The sequence below is a fragment of the Myotis lucifugus genome, unplaced genomic scaffold, assembly GCF_000147115.1.
Source record: "Myotis lucifugus unplaced genomic scaffold, Myoluc2.0 scaffold_133, whole genome shotgun sequence".
NCBI lineage: Eukaryota > Metazoa > Chordata > Mammalia > Chiroptera > Vespertilionidae > Myotis > Myotis lucifugus.
In genome coordinates this window covers 3,034,140-3,047,136 of record NW_005871181.1, presented here as the reverse complement: position 1 = coordinate 3,047,136, position 12,997 = coordinate 3,034,140, and positions in this window count along the sequence as shown.

Genomic DNA, 12,997 nt, shown 5'->3' with positions numbered 1-12,997 from the left:
AAATTTTGAAAGTTATTTCTCTAAGAGACTGATTTTATTTAAAACTAGAAATTATTTTAATTTTAAATGTAACAAATTGTAAAACTTATAGAGTGACTAGAGGCCCGATGCATGAAATTGGTGCAAGTGGCTCGGCCCTCGCAGCCCCAGCTTCATCCAGAAGGTTGTCTGGAAAGACGTCCGGAAGGTCATTTGGCTTCTGGTCTAATTAGCATATTACGCTTTTATTATTATAGATAATGAAATTGGGTATGTTATAAAAGGCACAGGCGTCTATCACATGATAAGCCAATCATTCTCTTTTGAGGTTAGCAGTAGTTACTTTTCAGACTGACACCGGGATTCTCAATGAATAAGAACGACTTTTAAACAGAAGGCCCATGCCAGGCAGCAGCACACACAGTGAGCTGGTTCTTAGACCGTGAGGCCCTGTCCACTCTACACGGGATGATTTTTTTCACCACAACATAGCTTATCTGGAGTAAGAGAACGAAATTGTTCTTGTAATCCAATAAAGTCAGAAGAGTAACAAGAAATGCAATATTTTAAATACTAATCTAGAAAGTCAAAATATAATTTTAGAATTGTGAGGTCCAGCAAGTGGCCTACCAGGGGAGGCATAGCTGACACTATCACTCAGTAAGGAAAGGCCCAAAACAAGGAACATGTTTTTTACTGTGTTACTTCCGCATAATGGAGCTTACCCTGGCTATAAAGTTCATATATTTTAAAAAATACATATTTTTACTGATTTCAGAGAGGAAGGGACAGGGAGAGAGAGATAGAAACATCAATGATGAGAGAGAATCATTGATCATCTGCCTCCTGCACGACCCACACTGGGTATTGAGCCTGCAACACAGGCATGTGCCCTGACTGAGAATAGAACCCATGACCCCCTGGTTCACAGGTCAAAACTCAATCACTGAGCCACACCGGCTGGGCTAAAGTTCATAATTTTCCAAGTTGGGTGGCTTACAATATGGAGGAAAAATAAATTCATGTTGCCTTTTATTTCTTGAGTTCTATCAAAATAGTTCAAAAAGAGTGATGTAAATTATAGCATTATAGGAAATACATTATTACCACAAAAATTTGTATACATCTCAGGTGGGTTTCCTTAAATTTCAGGGTAGTCACCATTTTCCATGCTGGTAGATGGTAGCAATAGGCATCCTATATAATAAAAGCCTAATATGCTAATTGTCCCTCCGACCATTCATTCGATTGTTCAACCAGTTGCCATGACATGCACTGACCACCAGGGGGTAGATGCTCCAACCAGTAGTTTAGCTTGCTGCTGGGATCCCGCTGATAGAGACTGGGCAAGATGAGTCAGACACACCCTGAAGCCCTCCCATGGCCCCTCCCTGGCCCTGATCGTGCACTGGTGGGGGTCCCTCGGCCTGGCTTGCACCCTCTTGCAATCCGGGACCCCTCAGGTGATGTCAGAGAGCCAGTTTAGGCCAGATCCCTGCAGGCCAGGACGAGGGACACCACTGGTGCACAAATCCGTGCACCAGGCCTCTAGTGTACTATAACAGCCAAAAAGTTGACAATTTCAAATTTACTAAAATCCTCACTATAGTTCTTAAGAGATGATTACAGCTATTTTAATTAAAAAATAAACAGAATTTTTTAAGAAGTTTATGTAGACTGCTAAATGCCATAAATTGCTAGTTGTAATATTAGTAGTTAAATCCATCCATCTAGATCAAATTTTAAACTACGCTGAAATGGCAGACCCATTTTAAGGAAGACATTTTTACTCTCTTATTAATGCTCTGTGGGCAGTATTTATTTCCTCTGGAAATAATACAAGATGAAAAACACCAATATGTGGGTAATTAGCTTAATTTCTTAAAGAAATTAATGAGGCCACAAGCTCATTATGTATAGATCACTAGCCTTTGAGTACCAACAATAATATTTTTCATAAGTCACAGAGTTCTATTTGAAAAACAAGTATATGAACTAGAAAAAATAATTTCCACTTGAATTAATGAGCATCACCAGAAGTAATGGAAAAGTCACATTTATAATTAAATTCAAGAAATATAATGGTTAAAATGTGTGAGAACAAATAATACATCCCAATGCTCGTTAAATACAAAAATTGCTTCTAAATCTGAATTAGAAACAAAAATACTGAAGGATAATAATGTACTTAAATAGGAAGTGAAAATTAAAGGATATTTTGGGTGCTACATGTTAAGAATAGGGCTTATTACCCCCCAAAAAGGGGAGAATTCATTGCTCTCTACACTACCGAATGCCCTACAGCAATGACAGGACCATAACCTGGGTAATTAGAAAGGTTAATTAGAAAGGTTAATTTTACCTAATAATCTGTTTTCTCTATCACACTTAAGGGTCAACTCCCAGAAATATTGTGTAATTGTGGCAAGTATGAAAACCATGGTAAGGTAAAAATGCAGTCATCTAAACATTACTATTTAAATAATTTAGTATCATTTCACTTGCTTTTGCCTACTTAAAATGTAAATGAATTTCTCAAATTATAAAACATCCTTTTCTGAAACCCAGATAAGCCTAATACATTATGAGAGGACTGTTTCCTTTAATAAACAAGAATATTTGGAAGCTAATTTCAAAAGAAATATAAATTATTTTATGTTAATACCTACAAATATTTTGTTTATCAACATTAAAAAATGTCAAAGATATTTAAAATTAATTTTAAATGATCAACAATTTTTTTCTTTCTTATTTCCATCTTAATTCTAAAAGTACTAGAAGCAATGTTAACAGCATATATCATTGAATTAAGGTATTAGAATACTAGAGGCCCATGCAAGAGTAGGCCTTCCTTCCCCCGGCTGCCGGCACTGGCTTCCCTCTGGCACCCAGGACCCGGCCTTCCATTGCAGCCCTGGCTTCGTTCATAATGTCATTCGGAAGGATGTCTGGAAGGATGTCCAGTCTAATTAGCATATTATGCTTTTATTATTATAGATAGGGATTGGGAAAAAAGGAAGAAACACTTAGCATGTGCAAAATAACAAAAGCTACTGAGAATGTGTAAAGTATATATATTCAACTGCAGTCTAATTCCTGTCATAAATAATGTCCCTTCTCATTAAAACACAAACTGTTCATGGAAAAAAATGCATGTTATATTACGGAATAATTAACATAATTTTTCTCCCTGAGTACCTACTTGAGCCTGGAAATTTTATCGGCTCTCCTTTTATGCCCATATGCCCTCAATAATTTCTTTTATAGCCCTCCTCCCCCCCCTAAAATTATTTCCCTTAGGGAAGCAGAGGTGGTTACATCCTGTGTATCATTAAATATCAAACATTCAGTGCAGTGAAAGTTACATTAGAATGTAGTCGAAGTCTCAAAAACATTAGAGATGAAGAAAAATGGCTTCAATATGTTTTTCATGAGGTGATATCACTACCAGTTTTTATTTTAATATGCTGATGAAAGTGCCTAGTCTTCTCGCTATACTAAAACTCACTGTGGCAAAGCTACACATACATTTAAAAAATTAAAAATATAAAACTCACAAAGCAGGGCAATGTTCCCGAACTTGATTCCTAGACAAGAACATGCGCAGTCTATTGTGTAAATTCCCCTCCAGCCAGTTCCAGGAGTGCGTGTTGCACTTCCTATGTGTTTGCTACAGGAAATTTCTTTCCAGGAAACGATGGCAAAACCTTGTAGAGCGACATATCGACAGAGCATTCAAATGGCAATTACAGCGACACTGCAGCCGCTGCCAATGGCAGAGACACGCCTGCATCAGCTGCTACAATGTCTTCCTTACAGTATTGTGTTTGCCTCCCAACTTCACCATCTGCTTCCTGGTTTCAGTTCGTTCCTGTCTCATACAACTTTACGATATGAATTTAATGCTTAGTACATAATCCTGAGCATGGTTTCCTGACAGCTCTTTTTACCGTCTTTGCCAATGCAAGTCTTTCAACATTCAATATCTCTATTTAATGTGTGCGGAGGAACCGTGACACAGGAGCAAGAAGGAAATTAAGATATTAGAATCAGAATACACCATTGTGAGAATAATGTCGGTGGAAGGAAAGGACCGTGATTATAATAGAACTAAGTGACACAGAGGAGAATGTCTATTGTATGTAAGTGATGAAGAACAATGTCAAAAGGTTCACCAACATAGATGTCTGAAAGTCAGCTTCACGTTTATTCGTCTCCTAATCAATTCAGTTAGCAGGGTTGATACTTATATCCTGGGAATTTAAAAAAAATCAATTGTCTTTATTTGTTCAAGTCTTATTACTTGGTGTAGACTCAAGTAGAATGCTACTTGGTCAAAGGTACATTTATTTAAAAGAAACATAAATGTTAATGATTAAAATTTGACTATGAACCCAGTAAACCCTCCCCAATTTCTCTAGAGTAAGTTAAAATGACTTCTTTTTTAATTCTGTTACTTTCTATTCATTGCGCATTTCACATTGTGTCACACATTATTTAGGCAGGGAGTGTATATGTGTGTGTCTTTCCCTAGAATATGCTGCCTTTAAGAGAAAGTATGTTTGACTGATATACACAGATATGTATACACGCACACACACACATACACACACAAAATGTAGTTACCATTCTACCTATGTCATATCTCACATTCTAAGTTATGCCTCTTGATGGTTTTAAGTCACACAGGTTTCTTTATTGACCTTTTCATTTTTTTATTTCACTTTCTTAGAGCACTAAGAGATGCACATTTTGAAATTTAATCATCTAACTGCAGGCACTCATTAACAATTTCAAGGTACTATGAGTACGATGTGATACTACCATCGCCTTGGTAACAGGGTTGCACGCCATTACTACTTTTATGACACTTACTTAGGCTAGGAGGCATTATGCCAATGAGTAGGATCTGGAGACATTAAGGTACTCTTGCATATTCAGAGAGCGGGGAGCCTGGGGCAGAGATATGAATCATAAGAGCATTGAAGAAACAAAGAGAGAAGGTAACTATTAAGTAAAGGAAGAGAAAATCACAGTGATCAGTGTCACAAAAGAAAGATGGGTTATCATTTAAGTCAGGGGTGGGGAACATTCCGCCTGTGGGCCCTATAAGGCCCCTGACATCATTTGGTCTGGCCCTGCCAAGGCATTAGGGGTGAGTGAATTGAAAGTTTGACCAAATAGAGCAGGCTCATGTTTAAGTTGATCATTTTGTATGGCCAGTGAGTGACGTTATAAATATCCCAATGGCCCTTGAGCAGGAAAAAGGTTCCCCAACCCTGATTTGAGTGGAAGAGAATCCTCAGACATACGATGTATTGATGAAAGCCCAGCAACATGACGCTTTGAATGTCTCTTTCAAATGAACGTCACGGAAGTCATTTGGGACTTCAAGAGAGACTCCTCAATGGGTTGGTGGAATTGTATTCCTGATGGCAGTGTGTAGTGTAACAAACAAGAAATAAGAGAGAAGAAAGAATATGATTACACAAAAAGCCTCGCAAAAAATTGTTCTGTAAAGAAGCAAGAGAATGTGTTACTAAAGAGGTACATTTTGTTGTTTTGTCTATAAACCAAGATGTCAGTACCTAAGTCAGAATGGATAGATTTAAAGGTTCAGGGATTAAAACTGCTATTCATGAATTTTAATTTTCTCTATGAAGTAGGAGTGTAGGTCAGAAACTAAGGGCAAAGATAAAGCCATGGGATTAAATCTGCGGGTGGTGGAGAGGTTTTGAAATAGTCCTTTTGGGAATGCGAAGAGGATGATGACTGGGAAAAGAGAAACACTGTGGACCAGGATTGAGAGCCGGGGAGGGCTCTGCCCAGGTGTGTGATGCTCTCAGGCTCTGCTGATGACCCTGGATCCGGTTTGAGAGGACGATCCATTATGGCTGGGAACATGGGGACTATAAAGGTCATTTCTATTGCTTAGAACATAAGGCATAAAGATAGCACTCATGGTCACTTAATCCCTTATCATTGTCCCTAATGCAATTTTGCACTTGAATGATCTTGAGAGAATAGCTGTTCTTTCCACTAGAGTATGATGCTCTCCTAATGAACACCTGCACGGGATATAATAAATGATTCATTGAATGGCCCACACCAGAAATCAAATGCTGATCTATGGGAACTATTTCACAATCAACCAACCTCTACTAAAATATGCATTGTTGCCCGTCTTATGGAACTAAAATAAAACAGAAAGGGAAACCGACTTTTTTTTTTCCAGTGAGTAGAACTAAACATGAATATACAACATAAGGAATACACATGCTAATTTCAGCATGTCCCTCCGTGGTTGCCATGGTGATCTGAGGTAAAACTGGGTATCTCTGGACGACAGGGTCCTTTGTGCCCCTCTCCCATTTCCCTGCTCAGCAAACTCTGTGCAGTTTTCTCCAAAAACACATTCCTAGGGCTTCCTGTTCTGCATTTGCTCAGATTCTCTGAGGTAATACTTTTGAATTTATATTTAATTGTTTAAAAAAATATATTTTTTATTTCAGAGAGGAAGGCAGCAGTAAAGAGAGATAGAAACATCAATGATGAGAGAGAATCATTGATTGACTGCCTTCTGAATGCTCCCTACTGGGGATCGAACCTGCAACTTAGGCATGTGCCCTGACTGGGAATTGAACTGTGACCTCCTGGTTCTTGGTCAACAGTCAACCACTGAGGAACACTGGCTGGGCATGAATTTATATTTAATTTTGATGAGTCATTTATATAGATAGTATATTAGCAAATTTCAAATCGTAGCACCATAAAGGTCTCATTAAAAACTCTGTAAATGTAATTCTACCAAAGGCCTTCTCAAACATCCTTCCTACGGGACACTTGCAGTTATTCATATATATATAATTCACAGTCATTTTTTCTGAACTAGCAGCAAAGTTAAAGCTAATAATCACATTTATTTATAATTAAAATAGGTTTTCTATTTAACAAAATCTATATGAAAAGAACAATAACTGTGTATTAAGGTGGACATACTTAAAATAGTGGTAATTATCATCATATTTTAGAGAATTTAAAAGCTGCACTAATATGGTTATTAATGGAAAGTGCTGCTTGTTGGTCTTCATTTCACTGAGCTATTTAATGCAAATTGCCCTATTTTTTTGAAAGACGATTTACATTTGTAAAGGATTTTTTTTTTACTTAATGTGCTATAAGCAACAAACTGGTTTTTGGCCTCTATTCATTATATTATATGCTTTACAGATTTTAAAACTTGCCAAGGGACTGTAAATTAAGAAATTAGAGTGTTTGAAACATATTCAAAGTGAGATAAGTGTAAAAGGGTAAAAACCTGATTAAAGAAGACAAAATAAACAGTATAATATTATTTTAAGGTGCTTTAGCGCTTTCCAATATGAGTCCAATTTTATAAAATTTGCATTTTTAGACTGGATAGTACAGGCAAAGTTTCCATGACCCTCACTGTCTAGTTGCCATAGACAGTGTTAGCTTTTCTGAATTACAGTATTTCTTTATTTTCACCCAATTCACTATGTGAGATGCAAAACTAAATTTATATCCATTCCCAGCACTCTGTGTACTCATTATTCCCTTCTCAAATGCCTCACTCAATATGCTCACTTTGCCTTTGAGGCTATAAGGTTTCAAATAAACTTGCATTATATTTTCTTTCTATGCATATCTTTATTCTGTATTCCTAATTGGCTATTATAAAAAAAATAACCTCCTGCTATTTTATCTCTGTTTCTGGAAATTAGATTATTTTGAGAAGATTTTCATAACCCCTTAAATGGAGTGTACAAGGCTGAAGAGCAGTTATATCGGTGAATTGTAGGCAGGAAAACAAGAAGAGTCTATATAGAGAGATGAAAGTGTGTAGAGACTGGGCAGAGGTTTTATATGACAAGATTCTTTTACATTGAATTACCCCCTAGTAGAATAACTGGCACATGGGAATGCTCAAAATTATTTGTTGAGCCCAGCTGGCATGGCTCAGCGGTTGAACATTGACCTAAGAACCAGGAGGTCACAGTTTGATTCCCCATCTGGGCACATGCCCAGGTTGCAGGCTCCATCCCCAGTGGGGGGCGTGCAGGAGGCAGCTAATCAATGATTCTCTCTCATCATTGCTGTTTCTATCTCTCTCTCCCTCGCCCTTCTTCTTTGAAATCAATAAAATATATTTAAAAAAGTATTTGTTGAACAAATAACTTGCGAGAACAGAATTTACATTTCAAGTATGGGAGATTTCCAAGCTGTATCTGGAAAGCTAAGCAAGGAATCAATTTTCAGAGACCTGAAGACTCTATACGTTACATGGTTTTCATCTGTTGAGATGATGGACTATTAAAGATGGTCAATATGACAGAAAAAAAAGAGAGAGAAATACAACTTGATAGATGACCAAATTTAAAGAAAAAACCCCAGGTTAAAAATAAAACAAAATGGAAGTAGCTTATAAAATAGAGACAAAACTAAGAACATAGTCCAGAAATGAGAGAAAGAGAGAGGGGATCAAAAAGCAAATACTCATGGGACTGCTGTTTTGTTGAGGCAGATCTCATGGGCTTGGTGTGAGTTTGGCACATTCCTGAGCTACTACCAATGTTCTCAGTCCACATTCTGAGGGGACAAAAGAAGCATGGATGGGTCAAGAAGTGAGTGGGGATTTATTTGGACTGATGGTGGCATAAATATCCAGAAAGTATCTATAATAAACACATGTAGCAGCTATTGGAAAGTATTTAATGTTTTTAAATAGAAGAGAAACCGGAATGAAAATTATTTATATACTAGAGGCCCTGTGCACCAATTTGTGCACCAGTGGGGTCCCTCGGCCAGGCCTGTGCCCTCTCACAATCTGGGACCCTTCAGGAGATGTCAGATTGCCGGTTCTGGCCTGATCCCCTCAGGCAAGGCTGAGGGACCCCACCGGTCCAAGAATCCATGCACCGGGCCAGTTTCAGCCCGATCCCCACAGGCCAGGCCAAAGGACCCCACTGGTGCACCAGGGGTCAGAGGTGACCAAGCGATCAGGGGAAGGCGACGCCCCATCACACCTCTGCTGCTGCCACTGCCAGCAGCGCAAGCCTCAGCTGGCCCTGGTTACCTGAGCCTTGGGCGGCTAGGCACCTGCCATCCAAGGCTTGCCTGTGCCTCGGGCTGGCCCTGGGCGGCTGGGGGGCTGAGTGGACTGAGGGACTCCAGAGACAGGCACATGGAGTGGCTGGGCCCGCCTGGGGGCAAGCCCAGCGTGCCTGCCGCCCCAGTGGGGCTGAGGGGACTGGGCACCGCCATCTTGTGGCTGTGAGTGCCGCCATCTTTGAGGGTGTGGCAGTCAATTAGCATATTCCCTCCTTATTGGCTGTGGATGCTGCCATTTTGAGAGCGGGTCAGCCAATTAGCATATTCCCTCCTTATTGGGTGTGGGTGCCACCATCTTTTTGCGATGGTGTGAGGGTCAATTAGCATATTCCCTCTTTATTAGATAGGATGATTTTGCTGGGGACAGCAAGTGTAGTGGAAAAGGTATTGGTAGGGAAAGTAATTTGGAAGTCATGCTAGTTGTTCAGACCTGCGAAAAGAGAATCAAAACTAGAGAACAAATAGAATGAAAAGAAACACAGTGATGATCAAGATTTCATTTTGACATGAGTCATTCATGCCTTTTTTTGGTCCTAATTTTATTATGAAAATTTCAAGCTCAATGCATAGAAACGAAGCTTATCCATGGAGTTGTGGGCAGTGACAAGCACACCTATGCTCAATGAGTGTCAAACCATTAAATAGAGGAGAAACCGGAATGAAAATTATTTATATACTAGAGACCCTGTGCACCAATTCGTGCACCAGTGGGGTCCCTCGGACAGGCCTGTGCCCTCTCGCAATCAGGTCGACTCTACCTAGGAGGAAAACGAAGCATTTGTAATCCCAGGAATTAACTCCTTTTTGGACAATTTCCCAATTATTTCCCACTTTTCTTGTTAGGAAAATTGCAGCTTCATTCATCAAGTATATACCCAAAGCTAGGAAGCCACTATCTAAGAGCCAGGTTGGCACAAAGTGGTCTCTAAAATCAATCCAGAAAACTAAACATATAAAGTGCCTTTCACAGTTTTATGGACTAGTGAATAATACATTCATAAGTGTAGACAGATGTTGAATTACATAGGCATTTAGGGTAGAAACAATAACACTTTTGTCTGGAGTGCTTAAAAATGGGTTTTTGGAATAAGCAAGATTGAAGCTAGCTAGAGCTTGAAGGGTAGGGTAGAATTTAGAGAGGGAAAAATGTGGGGAGAAAAGCAGTTTTATATTAAAGGGTAATGGTGTGATGAAAGAGCAGTAGTGGAAAATGCAGTGTAAGATTTATGTATAAAACAGCATAGTTTCACTGAAGTACATTCTCTAGGTGGGAGAATAATGGGAAGAAGGCACTTTCTAATGCCTAGAATTCAAGGTTGAACTATTTTATATTTTCTTTGGCTCTAAGGATTCATGGAATATTTTGAAGGGAAGAAGAACAGTAAGAAAAATGTGATTTTAGGGCAAAAATGAGATTGGTTGTTAAGTTCAGGATGGATGGGAAGGGGATAAAGAAGAGATCTATGTATTTATTTTAATGCCTAGATTCAAAAGAGTAATTTTAATTTAAAATAACTTATCAAAGTCTTATATGTAAATATTCTGCACTATATAGTATAGTGAATATAGGATATTTATACTCTATTTCAACTTAAGTTTATTTTAATTCATTTATACACTTTGACACAATATATCAGATTTATCATAAACCTTTTTTAATGAGCATAAGAAAACACATAATATTTAATTTAAAAGTTAAGAAATTATATTCAGCTTTCCAATGTGATATTTCTAGTTAGAACTTCCTTACTGGAATTAGAACTTAGTCTTAATTCCTGTAAAGAATGTATTTTTTCTTCTTCTTTAGACTATAAAGTATAATTGATAATTTATTCAGACCCTCAGTTGGGAATTAGCCATTGCTAACTACCATGACATACTAATGTTCTAGAACAACCTCTATGACAGTTCAATAACCAAAATTCGGTCTTTATATGTGTGCTCGTGTCTTCCAAGTAAGGGACTTAGATCCCCTGTGGATACACCCATGTTTTCTGATTATCATTCTTATGTCTGTTCAGACTAACTCTACTGCAATTTTGGACTATTTCCCCTCCTCCTTTCATCTATTTTGCTTCCTCTTTACTTTTGATAGATAGCCTACACTTAATCCATTCTCTCTCTCTCTCTCCCTCTTCTCTCTCTCTCTCTCGTTAACTGCAGAATCTACAGTAACTCCTGCCCTCATCTGTTCTGCACCCTGCCAAGCTGACCTCAGAGCCTGCAACACTATTTCCCATGAGCCCTTGGGTTCCAGCTCAGTTCAGCCAATAGGAGGCAGCAGCCAGAATTTGGGGGCGGGAGGGAAGGCATTTGACACAGTAGGTGGATATTAAAATCAATGGCAGTGCTGCTGTTCAGTTCTTCGGTGGTTTTATTTTATATTTAATTTTTTCCTCAAGGTTTATTATTGCCTGTGCTGCCTTCTGTACAGCCAAGTTTTCAGTCCATGTCGGCTTCGCTGGAGCATGTCCGTTCCACCTGAGAGGATGCTGATTTTGATTTATGGCCCACACTCCCTCTCCTAGTGATGGGGAAAATTAGCGTAGGCAAGATGGATATTTTCTCAGCGGGAGAGGCCTGTTTTGCATATATTTCTGTCCCATCTTTACACAAGAAGTCTCAGCAGAAGTTGCTTTAATTTTTATGAAGAGAGAAAAGGCTGAGGACCTTATTACAATTCAGCCCTGGAACTGGCAGAAGTTATTTTAAAAGCACTCTTCTCTACAATCTCATCTCACTTTCAGCAACCTATACTGTGTGATGTGCCACAGATGTGAGGACTGTACTAATATTCTCATGGTTCTGACACAATGAAATGACTTATATGTAAGCTATTTGCAACAATCTTTGTTGCAAATAGCTTACATATATACATATATATTTCCTATAATTAGTAACTGAGCACAACCCCTAATATTCAAATAATACGTATTACACAATGTATTTCTCTAAATGTAGCTCAATTAAAGGGAAAATTAATACAGAAAATGGCAACTCCTATATCTGGAAATTTAAAACACACAGACAATAATTAATGGGTCAAAGAAGAAATCATAATATGAATAAAAATCTACTTAGAACTAGTGGAAAAAGGAAACACTACATATATAAAAAGTTGTGTGGCACACTGACCGTGTTAAATAAAAAGAAATTTGTAGCATTAAATCCTCATATTAAAAAAGAGAATAACAAAGAAAATAAAATCACTAAATGCAAAACTCAAATGCTTGCAAAATGAATCTGAGAGTAAATCCATGTAAGAATAAGGGACACAGATTCCCTGTGGATACACCCATGTTTTCTGATTATCATTCTTATGTCTGTTCAGACTAACTCTATTGCAATTTTGGACTATTTCCCCTCCTCCTTTCATCTATTTTGCTTCCTCTTTACTTTTGTTAGATAGCCTACACTTAATCCATTCTCTCTCTCTCTCTCTCTCTCTCTCTCTCTCTCTCTCTCTCTCTCGTTAACTGCAGAATCTACAGTAACTACAGTAAATTGAACCCATCTCATTTAGGATTTTATAAACATTGTTTACTTTGAATAGTGTCTATGCTCTATTGCCGAGTATCATTTATCGCCAAGTCTACAACATCCTTGTACATCATTATCAACATCACTGGAAAAAACATCAATCGAGTTGGCTAAATAACTATTTGGCCTGCTGCATGCAGATAAGAACTTTTCCTCCAGGATGCCATTAAAACAGTAATCAATAGTCTTTGCGTAAATTATGCCTGTAGGTCTGCATACACCAAATTTAATGATAGCTCTGCCTGTGTTTTTCCATTTTGCTAAAAAGAATTTTCAGGAAAGTTAAGTGGGATTGTCATCACAGTTCCCTAAAGTGATAGTGTGAGAGTAAACTCATCCAGAAGGA